Below are 12,346 nucleotides of genomic sequence, written 5' to 3' on the forward strand. Positions count from 1 at the left end.
TGGTCATTGCTACGAATCATGGGGACCACAACCCTATCAAAATAGTATTGAGACTGGCACCCCAGCCCGTGTTTTCTTCTGAATGCGGGGCTAAAAACCTTATGCCTTCAACTGACAACTTAAGGCTAATATGGAGGGGTGCTGATAGTGGCAAACTGTTTAAGACAATAGTGAAGGACAACATGCATCTTATTAATACTTGCCTGTCATTACAAACCTCACACACAGAGGTAGTTCATGATTTTTCCAAACTATGTCTGGCCATTAAAACCCTCCTGTCGAAACCTGTTCCCCTGATAGAAAACGGACCCAGATGGCTCGACCGTGAGTGTTCAGAGGCCAATAGGAACTTGCGCAGGGCATTGTCATCTAACTCAAGGTTCGCCCTAGATGTGTAATTGGCAAGGCGGAAGTATAATACAGCGATCTCCAATCGGAAAGGAGCCCTTTTAAATGAACGTTGAGAAGCTCTAACACAGGCTGCCACTATTAAAAAGGGCAATATATTTTGGTCCGCTGTAAGGGACCTTCGATCCATGGATCAGCTACTAACCCCTATTAGCTGTACTATTTCTCGTGAGTCTTGGGAAAACCACTTCTCAAAAATCTATGCCACCCCCTCACCAGAGACAGATCAGTATGAATTCGGTCCACTGACCAACATACAGATAACTATATTCGAAGTAGAAGAGGCTATCCACCAGAGCATTGGGAACAAAGCTCCGGCCCTGATGGGCTACCAATAGACTTAATAAAATGGAAACCAGAATTTTGGGCCCCGCGTCTTCTGAATATTTTTAATAACTTAACATAAGCCTCGCTACACGATACGTGGGCCAAGAGTATCATAGTTCCAATTTTTAAAAAGGGGGATCGGTCTCTGCCTAGCAACTATAGGCCGATCTCATTGATCGACAATACACTAAAAATATTGGGAAGAGTTTTATACAACAAGATTTTAGGTTGGTCAGAGGAAAATGGCATTTTAGAGCCCTGCCAGTTAGGCTTCCGTAGCAAGGTTGGTAAAAATGAACAATGTTTAAACCTCAATTTGGTAATTGGGAAATATACCATTGCGCAGAAGTCCCCAGTCTATCTGGCATTTATGGATCTCTCCTCAGCATTTGACCTTGTTAATAGGTCAAAGCTCTGGACTATCCTTCTGGCCTATGGGCTGGATGAGCCCTTGGTACATTTTTTAGCATATCTTCATAAAGATCTCCAGGCACAGGTGAGGATTGGCATGGGTGGAGAGGTCTCGGGAGCCATTAAGGTAGGAAGGGGGGGTTAGACAGGGCTGTCTCTTGGCCCCCCTCCTTTTTATTATTTACATTAATGGGCTAAATAAATTGTTAAAAACCTCGACCCAAGACGTCCCCACAATCAATGGGAAAACTCTTCCTGTGTTATTATACGCAGATGATGCGGTCGTTATAGGCCGCACCCCGAATTCTCTGCGTATCTTAGTACAGACATTTGTCAAACATGTGGATAGTTTGGACCTATGCGTTAATTTAAAAAAATCATTTTTAATGTCCTGTGGCCCTAGGAAACGTCAGCTAAGTTCTATTGTTGTGGGTAGCCAGAAATGACAAGCACCCGCACATTCCCCTATCTTGGGTTGGTCTTTGCTGCGAACGGCTCCTGAACTGAGCACCTCGCTCACTCCAGGAGAAAGTTCTCAAAGGCCATTAACTCAATTCTTAGCCTTCCCCGCCGAAAGACCACTGGCGCTATTTTAGCCATTCAAACATTGTTTAAATTACAATGTGTCCCAGTAGCCACGTACGGGGCGGAGATTTGGGGTATTGCGAACAGTTCCTGTATCTAACAGGAAGAAAACAGGTTTTGCAGGAAACTGTTGGGCATCTCAATTTCCAATTCACAATATATCTGTCACAGAGAACTCAATCTTAATTAAATATCAGATTTTATACATGCTCAAACTGCTCTTTTTTGGTTATCAGTTTGAAAGAATCAGGCCGCCTCCCTAACTAGAGAGATTATTACTGACTGTGTTAAGTGTGAGAAAGGGATGAATATCCCTTGGTTGACTGGAGTGCACCTAAGCCTGCACGGTGTTAACAAAGAATGCATCTTTTTAAACCCTAGCATAGTTGAAACCGTGCACAAAAAAGAGCTTAGAGATGCCCTTTATTCACTATATAATACAGAAAGGATTGGTATGGAATCTAAGAAATCTTCTGTTATTAGTTATATGTCTATAGAACAGTATCTAAAGTGATAACCACTATAAGGTTTGAATTATATTGTGAGTGGGGACATCTCACAAAAAGTAATTGACTGGTCTCACACACCACCTGGTGTCATGCTTCATCATTGACCAGTCCTCGCCCTCTAAAACCTTGGTTTGATAGAGGGCAGGCATACACCTGATGACGGGGATGCACTTCTAAACTAAGTGGGGGCCCGTGTATGAGTGAGTGAGATTAAAAATCATTATAGTTATCCTCATTGTGTTTTTTAATGTGAAAGGTAACTATATGATGTTTAAAAGCAGGTGACGGTATGTGGGGGAATTAGTGTCCCCTAACCGTTGTGTTTAGAGGTCGACATGTTTCTGCCGTCTTGGCCCAGGAGGGTCCAGGGCATTCATCAGGACCTAAATATGTAAATGGGGGCTCCGTTCTTACCAAAAGTGGTAAGAGTGTACCACTGTGTTGGCGTGATAATTGTCACACTCCACAATTGGATGTCTCCTAGATTCAAGCCTGTAAAAGAAAATGTAGGGAGAGAAAAAATATATAACAACAGACTGTAGTAGTGGCGAATAACTGAACTCAATACATGCACTGATCCAGTTTCTGTGTGAGTGACTACTCATGTGACATGTGCCACTCAATTTGTGTACATGATGGGGATGCAAAGGTGAGAGCACGTGTCTCACTGTTCTTACCCTAAAAACCAAAGCTACTGGCCCCATGGGAGGAGGGGAGGGGAAACCCCTGTTTGTCAGAACCTGTGGAAAAAACATATAGATCACAGCTGGCGTGAGAATTATGGTTTTTCAAGTACAAACACACAGAACATTCATCCTCAATTGTGCTAATCGCCCCAAAGTACTTTCATTTAACCCGATCTCATTCACACCCTTACTGCCTCAATGAAAGTTTCCTGCGTGGATCCTAGGCGACTGCTCCCGTTCCTCCCCGGTGTAGGACTGGGTGAAGAGCCGTTGTGCTTTTATAGTCTGCTCACTTAAGCAAATTGGTTTTAAGTGGTGCTAAGTGAAATCAGGTGCATGGTTTCCTGTGTCCCTGGAGGGGAAGCCTGATTCATCCATGGCCGCACTGTGCACATGCTCAGTGTGAATAAACCTGGAGCACTACTTCCTGTGTCCTGAAGCGCGAGTGCCTGGTTTCAAAATGGTGGAGTTAGGCACATGCTCAGATTAGAGAAGTGAAGCGCGTGACGGAAATCACTGAGGAAAAATGCGCGGTGGTCCGTGCCCTACGCGACAGTGCCTAGTTTTAAATTGGCAAAAGTACACGCATGCTCTTGTGTGCTATTGGTGCGTGACTGCCAAGGCACCCGTTGTGGAAACGGGTGGGCGGCCAATTACTGTGATGCAAGGTGAAATTCTACCTAGATTTTTTAGCTGCCCAGAGGGGCGAGATTTTGCAGAAGGGGCAGAAGTACACGTCTGCTCTGTGTGTGACTGGTGCGTGACTGCGAAGCACCCGGTGTGTGAACGGGTGAGCGGCTGAATGCCCAGAACAAAGGGGGGTTATTCTACCCAGAGTCTAGAGCTGCCCAGATGGGCGATGTTGTGCGTGCACTAGCGGGCAGTTTTCGGTTGGACTTGCTCTGATGCTGATGCACTTGTGCAAACAGGTATTCCAAAGGAAGATCATAATAAGGGTGATAAGGGTAAGGATGTCAAATGTTGGGTATTAGCGCTGAGTGTCTGCGCTATCATTTCTATTCATGCATTAAGCCTGGGTGAGAGACGGTTCCAGCTGGGGGAGGATAAATTTGGAGGGCATGTGGCCTATTAGCCTCACGACTTCGGCTTAGTTTAAAAGCCAGCTAAGTGTGATAATTCCAGGTAGACTCAGCCCATCTTAAGTAAACTCATTTAAGACAGGGCACTGCATGTACCGATGGTTTCACAGTGTCGTGTGATGGTATACCAGGTACACTCCATCTATGTGTTAGTGTGAATTAATCTACTGGTGGATGTTAGAGGTTTCAACGCCCCAATTGGAGCCACGGTATTTCATCGTTGAGCCCTTTGTCCCAGGTTCGTAAACGGAACACCCAGCGTTGTTCTCTTACATGTAGGGCTTTAGTGAGGTCAAACTTTCATTTTTTCATTACTTCCAGAATGGTCCATTTCAGGTCTGTGTCTTTATGGTTTTTTTCAGTGAAATGACGAGTCAGTTTGGTGTTGGTCTTTTTACACCGAATCGTGCTCCGAAGTTCATTGATACGCACTTTGATTTTCCTGGTGGTCATGCCAACGTATTTGAGGTCGCATGGGCAGTTCAAGAGGTATACGACGTTCTCCGTGTTGCAATTACTGAATTCTCGCAGTTGCCAAGGGATCCCCGTTCCTATGTCTACCTCCTTGGTATTAGAAGTGAGTGTGCAGGATGTACAGTTCCCACAGGAGAAGTGGCCGACGGGCTGTGGTTGGCTCCACAGGGTTTGTTGTTCCTCTTCTCCGGTCGATGGTCTCTTTGCGTGTACTAGTTCGTCGCGCAGACTCCTGTTCCTTCTAAAGGCAAATAAAGGTGGCTGACACTGGTTTCCAGTGCTATTGAGGATGTGCCAGTTTTTTCTCATGATTTTTTGTACTTTGTTTGAGATCGGAGTGTATGTCGTAACGCATACTGGTCTTTTGGTGTCTCCTTTTGTTATATCCTCTAGTAGTGACTCTCTTGGATTGTTCCTGGCACGTTTCCTTGCTCGTCTCAGCATTTTTCTCGGGTAGTGGCGTTCTAGAAGTTTATTTTCCAGTTGTTCAGCCTGCTCCTCAAAGGTTGTTGTATTCCAGCAGTTCCGTCGGTTTCGGAGGAACTGACCTACCGGGAGGTTTTTTCTCAGGGCCCTAGGATGGTAGCTCTCATAGAGAAGTAAACTGTTTTTATCTGTGGTTTTGTTATGAACCTTTGTTGTGAATCCTTCTTGGGTTATGGTAATGTCTACATCCAGAAAAATTGCGTGGTTCACATCAATCATGTGTGTGAATTTGAGATGGGTGTCCTTGGAATTGACCCATTGGACAAATTCTGTTGCCTCTTCCTTGGTTCCGTGCCATACAATCAGCACATCATCAATAAAGCGTTTCCACACCTTCAGGTGTTTCAGGAATGGATTATTAGGATTGTAAATGTGGTCTTCCTCAAATTGTTGGACATAGAGACATGCCATGCTTGGGGCAAAAGTGCTGCCCATCGAAGTACCGGTAATCTGGTGGTAGATGGTGTTTTCGAATTCGAAAAAATTCTCAGTTAGTGCTAATTCAGCACATTCCATCACAAAATGTTGGGGAGTGATGAAATTCCACTCCATGTTTAGGATAATTTGTTCCACCACTTCCAAGGTTCGTCTCTGTGGTATGCTTGTGTATAAGGCCTCTATGTCCATTGTTATGAGAAGGTTCTCTGTAGGATCTATTTACAGATCTCGGAGAAGGCAAAGGACATCCTTGGTGTCCCTAAGGTAGGAATGGGATTTTTTCACAATCGGTCTGAGGAACCAATCGCAAAACTGCGAAAGAGGTTCCAGAACTGATCCAATCCTGGATACGATGTGTCTTCCGGGTGGGGGGTCCGGTTCTTGTGGATCTTAGGGAGCGTGTAGAATCTAGGCATCTTAGGTTCCTCAATAATAAGGAAACCCGCCTCCTGTCTAGTAATCCAATCATTGGTGAGGGCCTCCTCTACCATATTTTTGATTCTCGTCCTGTTGTAGTTTTTTCTTCTTCAGTCTTGTCTTCATTATCAGTAGTCAAAACATGCTTGCTGAGGTTAACAATGTTGGTTATTCCCTGCTTGTTGAGGGCATGTTCGCCCTCCCTTTGCTCCTGGTCACCACCATGGTGGGTGGTTGTTAACCTCAGCAAGCATGATCTGACTACTGATGAGGAAATAGTCCTATCAAAAGGACAGGGTTTCGTCCCTACACCAAAGAATGACGCCTTTGTACTCCACACAGAACTTGCACAGTTCTTCAGAAAACTTAAGCTACGCGATTACTTTGGTGATAATGAAGATAAGACTGAAGAAGAAAAAACTACAACAGGACTTAGAAAGTAGTCAACATTCCAACCACCAGCCCAGAACACCTCATGTGAAGTACTAGCTTTTGAAGAAGCAATACTCAACGAAATCAAGGGGATCAACTTCCAGAGTACCAAGGGTTTCCAAAATCTTACAAAAAATGAGCACACAGCACTGCAAAGTCTGAAGAACAACCACGATCTTGTGATAAAACCCGCAGACAAAGGGGGAGCAATTGTGATTATGGACCAGGAGATGTACCAAGAAGAGTGTAAAAGACTCCTCTCAGACACAGTTAGTTACGCCATACACAGAATTTATCCAACCACATCCCTCATGACGAGAATCAAAACTATGGTAGAGGAGGCCCTCACCAATGATTAGATTACTAGACAGGAGGCGGGTTTCCTTATTAATGAGGAACCTAGGATGCCTAGATTCTACACGCTCCCTAAGATCCACAAGAACCGGACCCCCCCACCCGGAAGACCCATCGTAACCGAGATTGGATCAGTTCTGGAACCTCTTTCACAGTTTTGCGATTGGTTCCTCAGACCGATTGTGAAAAAATAACATTCCTACCTTAGGGACACCAAGGATGTCCTTTGCCTTCTCCGAGATCTGGAAATAGATCCTACAGAGAACCTTCTCATAACAATGGACATAGAGGCCTTATACACAAGCATACCACAGAGACGAACCTTGGAAGTGGTGGAACAAATTATTCTAAACATGGAGTGGAATTTCATCACTCCCCAACATTTTGTGATGGAATGTGCTGAATTAGCACTAACTGAGAATTTTTTCGAATTCGAAAACACCATCTACCACCAGATTACCGGTACTTCGATGGGCAGCACTTTTGCCCCAAGCATGGCATGTCTCTATGTCCAACAATTTGAGGAAGACCACATTTACAATCCTAATAATCCATTCCTGAAACACCTTAAGGTGTGGAAACGCTTTATTGATGATGTGCTGATTGTATGGCACGGAACCAAGGAAGAGGCAACAGAATTTGTCCAATGGGTCAATTCCAAGGACACCCATCTCAGATTCACACACACGATTGATGTGAACCACGCACTTTTTTCTGGATCTAGACATTACCATAACCCAAGAAGGATTCACAACAAAGGTTCATAACAAAACCACAGATAAAAACAGTTTACTTCTCTATGAGAGCTACCATCCTAGGGCCCTGGGACAAAACCTCCCGGTAGGTCAGTTCCTCCGAATCCGACGGAACTGCTGGAATACAACAACCTTTGAGGAGCAGGCTGAACAACTGGAAAATAAACTTCTAGAACGCCACTACCCGAGAAAAATGGTGAGACGAGCAAGGAAACGTGCCAGGAACAATCCAAGAGAGTCACTACTAGAGGATATAACAAAAGGAGACACCAAAAGACCAGTATGCGTTACGACATACACTCCGATCTCAAACAAAGTACAAAAAATCATGAGAAAAAACTGGCACATCCTCAATAGCACTGGAAACCAGTGGCAGCCACCTTTATTTGCCTTTAGAAGGAACAGGAGTCTGCGCGACGAACTAGTACACGCAAAGAGACCATCGACCGGAGAAGAGGAACAACAAACCCTGTGGAGCCAACCACAGCCCGTCAGCCACTTCTCCTGTGGAAACTGTACATCCTGCGCACTCACTTCTTATACCAAGGAGGTAGACATAGGAACGGGGATCCCTTGGCAACTGCGAGAATTCAGTAATTGCAATACGGAGAACGTCGTATACCTCTTGAACTGCCCATGCGACCTGAAATACGTTGGCATGACCACCAGGAAAATCAAAGTGCGTATCAATGAACATCGGAGCACGATTCGGTGTAAAAAGACCAACACCAAACTGACTCGTCATTTCACTGAAAAAACCATAAAGACACAGACCTGAAATGGACCATTCTGGAAGTAATGAAAAAACGAAAGTTTGACCTCACTAAAGCCCTACATGTAAGAGAACAACGCTGGGTGTTCCGTTTACGAACCTGGGACAAAGGGCTCAACGATGAAATACCGTGGCTCCAATTGGGGCGTTGAAACCTCTAACATCCACCAGTAGATTAATTCACACTAACACATAGATGGAGTGTACCTGGTATACCATCACACGACACCGTGAAACCATCGGTACATGCAGTGCCCTGTCTTAAATGAGTTTACTTAAGATGGGCTGAGTCTACCTGGAATTATCACACTTAGCTGGCTTTTAAACTAAGCCGAAGTCGTGAGGCTAATAGGCCACATGCCCTCCAAAGTCATCCTTCCCCAGCTGGAACCGTCTCTCACCCAGGCTTAACGCATGAATAGAAATGATAGCGCAGACACTCAGCGCTAATACCCAACATTTGACATCCTTACCCTTATCACCCTTATTATGATCTTCCTTTGGAATACCTGTTTGCACAAGAGCATCAGAGCAAGTCCAACCGAATACTGCCCGCTAGTACACACACAACATCGCCCATCTGGGCAGCTCTAGACTCTGGGTAGAATACCCCCCCTTTGTTCTGGGCAATCAGCCGCTCACCCGTTCACACACCGGGTGCTTCGCAGTCACGCACCAGTCACACACAGAGCAGACGTGTACTTCTGCCCCTTCTGCAAAATCTCGCCCCTCTGGGCAGCTAAAAAATCTAGGTAGAATTTCACCTTGCATCACAGTAATTGGCCGCCCACCCGTTTCCACAACGGGTGCCTTGGCAGTCACGCACCAATAGCACACAAGAGCATGCATGTACTTTTGCCAATTTAAAACTAGGCACTGTCGCGTAGGGCACGGACCACCACGCACTTCACCTCAGTGATTTCCGTCACGCGCTTCACTTCTCTAATCTGAGCATGTGCGTAACTCCACCATTTTGAAACCAGGCACTCGCGCTTCAGGACACAGGAAGTAGTGCTCCGGGTTTATTCACACTGAGCATGTGCACAGTGCGGCCATGGATGAATCAGGCTTCCCCTCCAGGGACACAGGAAACCACGCACCTGATTTCACTTAGCACCACTTAAAACCAATTTGCTTAAGTGAGCAGACTATAAAAGCACAACGGCTCTCCACCCAGTCCTACACCGGGGAGGAACGGGAGCAGTCGCCTAGGATCCACACAGGAAACTTTCCTTGAGGCAGTAAGGGTGTGAATGAGATCGGGTTGAATGAAAGTACTTTGGGGCAATTAGCACAATTGAGGATGAATGTTCTGTGTGTTTGTACTTGAAAAACCATAATTCTCACGCCAGCTGTGATCTATATGTTTTTTCCACAGGTTCTGACAAACAGGGGTTTCCTCTCCCCTCCTCTCATGGGGCCAGTAGCTTTGGTTTTTAGGGTAAGAACAGTGAGACACGTGCTCTCACCTTTGCATCCCCATCATGTACACAAATTGAGTGGCACGTCACATGAGTAGTCACTCACACAGAAACTGGATCAGTGCATGTATTGAGTTCATGTATTCGGCACTACTACGGTCTGGATTTATATTTTTTTTCTCTCCCTACATTTTCTTTTACAGGCTTGAATCTAGGAGCCATCCAATTGTGGAGTGTGACAGTTATCACGCCAACACAGTGGTACCCTCTTACCACTTTTGGTAAGAACGGAGCCCCCATTTACATATTTAGGTCCTGATGAATGCCCTGGACCCTCCTGGGCCAAGACGGCAGAAACATGTCGACCTCTAAACACAACGGTTAGTGGACACTAATTCCCCCACATATCGTCACCTGCTTTTAAATATCATATAGTTACCTTTCACATTAAAAAACACAATGAGGATAACTCTAATGATTTTTAATCTCACTCACTCATACACGGGCCCCCACTTAGTTTAGAAGTGCATCCCCGTCGTCAGGTGTATGCCCGCCCTCTATCAAACCAAGGTTTTAGAGGGTGAGGACTGGTCAATGATGAAGCATGACACCAGGTGGTGTGTGAGACCAGTCCGTAAATTTTTGTGAGATGTCCCCACTCACAATATAACTCAAACCTTATAGTGGTTATCACTTTAGGAGCAGCTCTTTTGTGGTTAAACATTCATAGTTGGAGGCTGCTAGCTCCTAAAACCCCGTGCCTCTTGTTCCCTCCTCCACACAGTGTGGAGCTCATGTGTTTTTGATATAGAACAGTATCACCATCCTCTACCTATATAGCTCACCCTACCTATGAGTCATTGGGAAAGGAGCCTCTTATTCCTTCTAAGAGCAGGAATTGTTAAATTTGCATTGTGTTTCCCTCTTGGTTACCACCCCAATCTTGATCACGTACCAAGTCCATGTGACGGGGTGAGTGGCTAATCAAACTTACATTTTCTATTTTTCTGCAAATATTACATGAAATTTATAAAGTGGCTTTTATATCCATTTTTTTAAAAGAAGAGGCCTATTAGTTTGGATACTGCCTATTCGTGTATACTCACTCTGGCTGATGAAGAGTTGGTCTTTCGCATAAGCACATTTCTGAGAATCTCCACTCGAGCACGTAAGACCATGTCCAATCCCTGAGTTTTAATTATGTATGAACACCTTTGTATAATTGCTGGATGAACTGATATTTTATACCATAGTAATCTATTTATTATCAATGAATTTCTCTTTAATTTGTTATTTAATTCGCCATAATGTTATGGTTTATACCATTGCAATTCACTTATCATCATGTATTCTCTTACTCTCCGCCTATTATTCAATTAGCAATGATGCTGTGCTTTTATGGGTACTAAGCTACCCGAATAAAGTTTATGAACTGAACTGATTGGTTGGCTGAAGAAAGAAGAACCTGTAAACTGCAACAATGATAAAATGTATTGTCTACATTATTCCGTCTTCCTAGAGTAAGCTCAGATTTCCTTATTTAAGCCACTCCACGGACCCTTAATCTATGTTGGTCTGAAACTCTAATGAGTTTCTTGGACCTTTCTTTATGAGAAGTTCAGCTTTTGATATATATTTGACTTTTATGCAGAAGCTTTACACTTCTGTTCTCACTCTCTCTCCACTTAAGAGTTCTTTATGAGTTCTGACTGACGTCTTTCTGCCTCATTCGTACAGTTGGGATATTTTCCTTTATGGAATGCGCTCAATGCAATTAATGATTATTAATGACTATTTTGGATTATTGACAAACTAATGATTGATATTGATGAATTTATATGATGATTCTAATAAAGATAAAATACTAAAAGATTTAAATAATAAAACCCTTCAACTAATAATAATAATAATAGTAAAGTTATTTACAGAGCACTTGATTACTTCAGCCGAAGTGTCCCCATGCTAAAACTTCATACTCAGGCAACACCTATGAGGCAAGTTCAACAAGCATTTGCAATGCAATAGGTCTCGCATTTGCAAAAGTTTGAGCTATTGGCATTGTAAATGACAAACCTTTTATCTATGTGTTGGTTTTGAAAATTTACGCTACTTTGTACTATTGACATTGCAAATAACTGCCTTTTATTTTTGTTTTAGTTTTTAAAATATAAATAGAAGGCTTTGTCAATTACAATGGCAATAGCTTAAATTCGCGAAAATGCGAGACCTGTTGCATTGCAAATGCTTGTTAGCCCTGGCATCTTAAAGAGCACAAGGAATCCGCGATATGTTAATATTTGCAGACAAATAACCTTCACAGAACAATGGTGTGATATTTACATAGCGCTTAACACCGATTTTGCCTTTTCTAAGCGCTAAAGACCATTTGTTACTATTAGCTCCAATTTAAAGGTACTGGATTTAACAACCTCCTAAGCATGGAACGCTGAGTTTACCTTGGGGGATCCGAACTCTTATAGCCGACGCCAGCGGTGAGGTTCAGCTCTGATTAATTCTACACTTAGAAAAATATTCGTTTTTACGAGATTCTTCGTCTTGCCACACGAAATCTTAACAGAAAAAATATTTTAAACAGTGTCGTACCTATAATAATGTTGGGCAGTCCCGGACGTTTTAAGGATACCTTTACTCCATTTACACCACAGTGCACTATTCTTCAAAAGAAAAATATTCGTTTTTACGAGATTCTTCGTCTTGCCACACGAAATCTTAACAGAAAAAATATTTTAAACAGTGTCGTACCTATAATA

This window comes from Triturus cristatus, chromosome 10, assembly GCF_964204655.1.
Source record: "Triturus cristatus chromosome 10, aTriCri1.1, whole genome shotgun sequence".
NCBI classification, from domain to species: domain Eukaryota; kingdom Metazoa; phylum Chordata; class Amphibia; order Caudata; family Salamandridae; genus Triturus; species Triturus cristatus.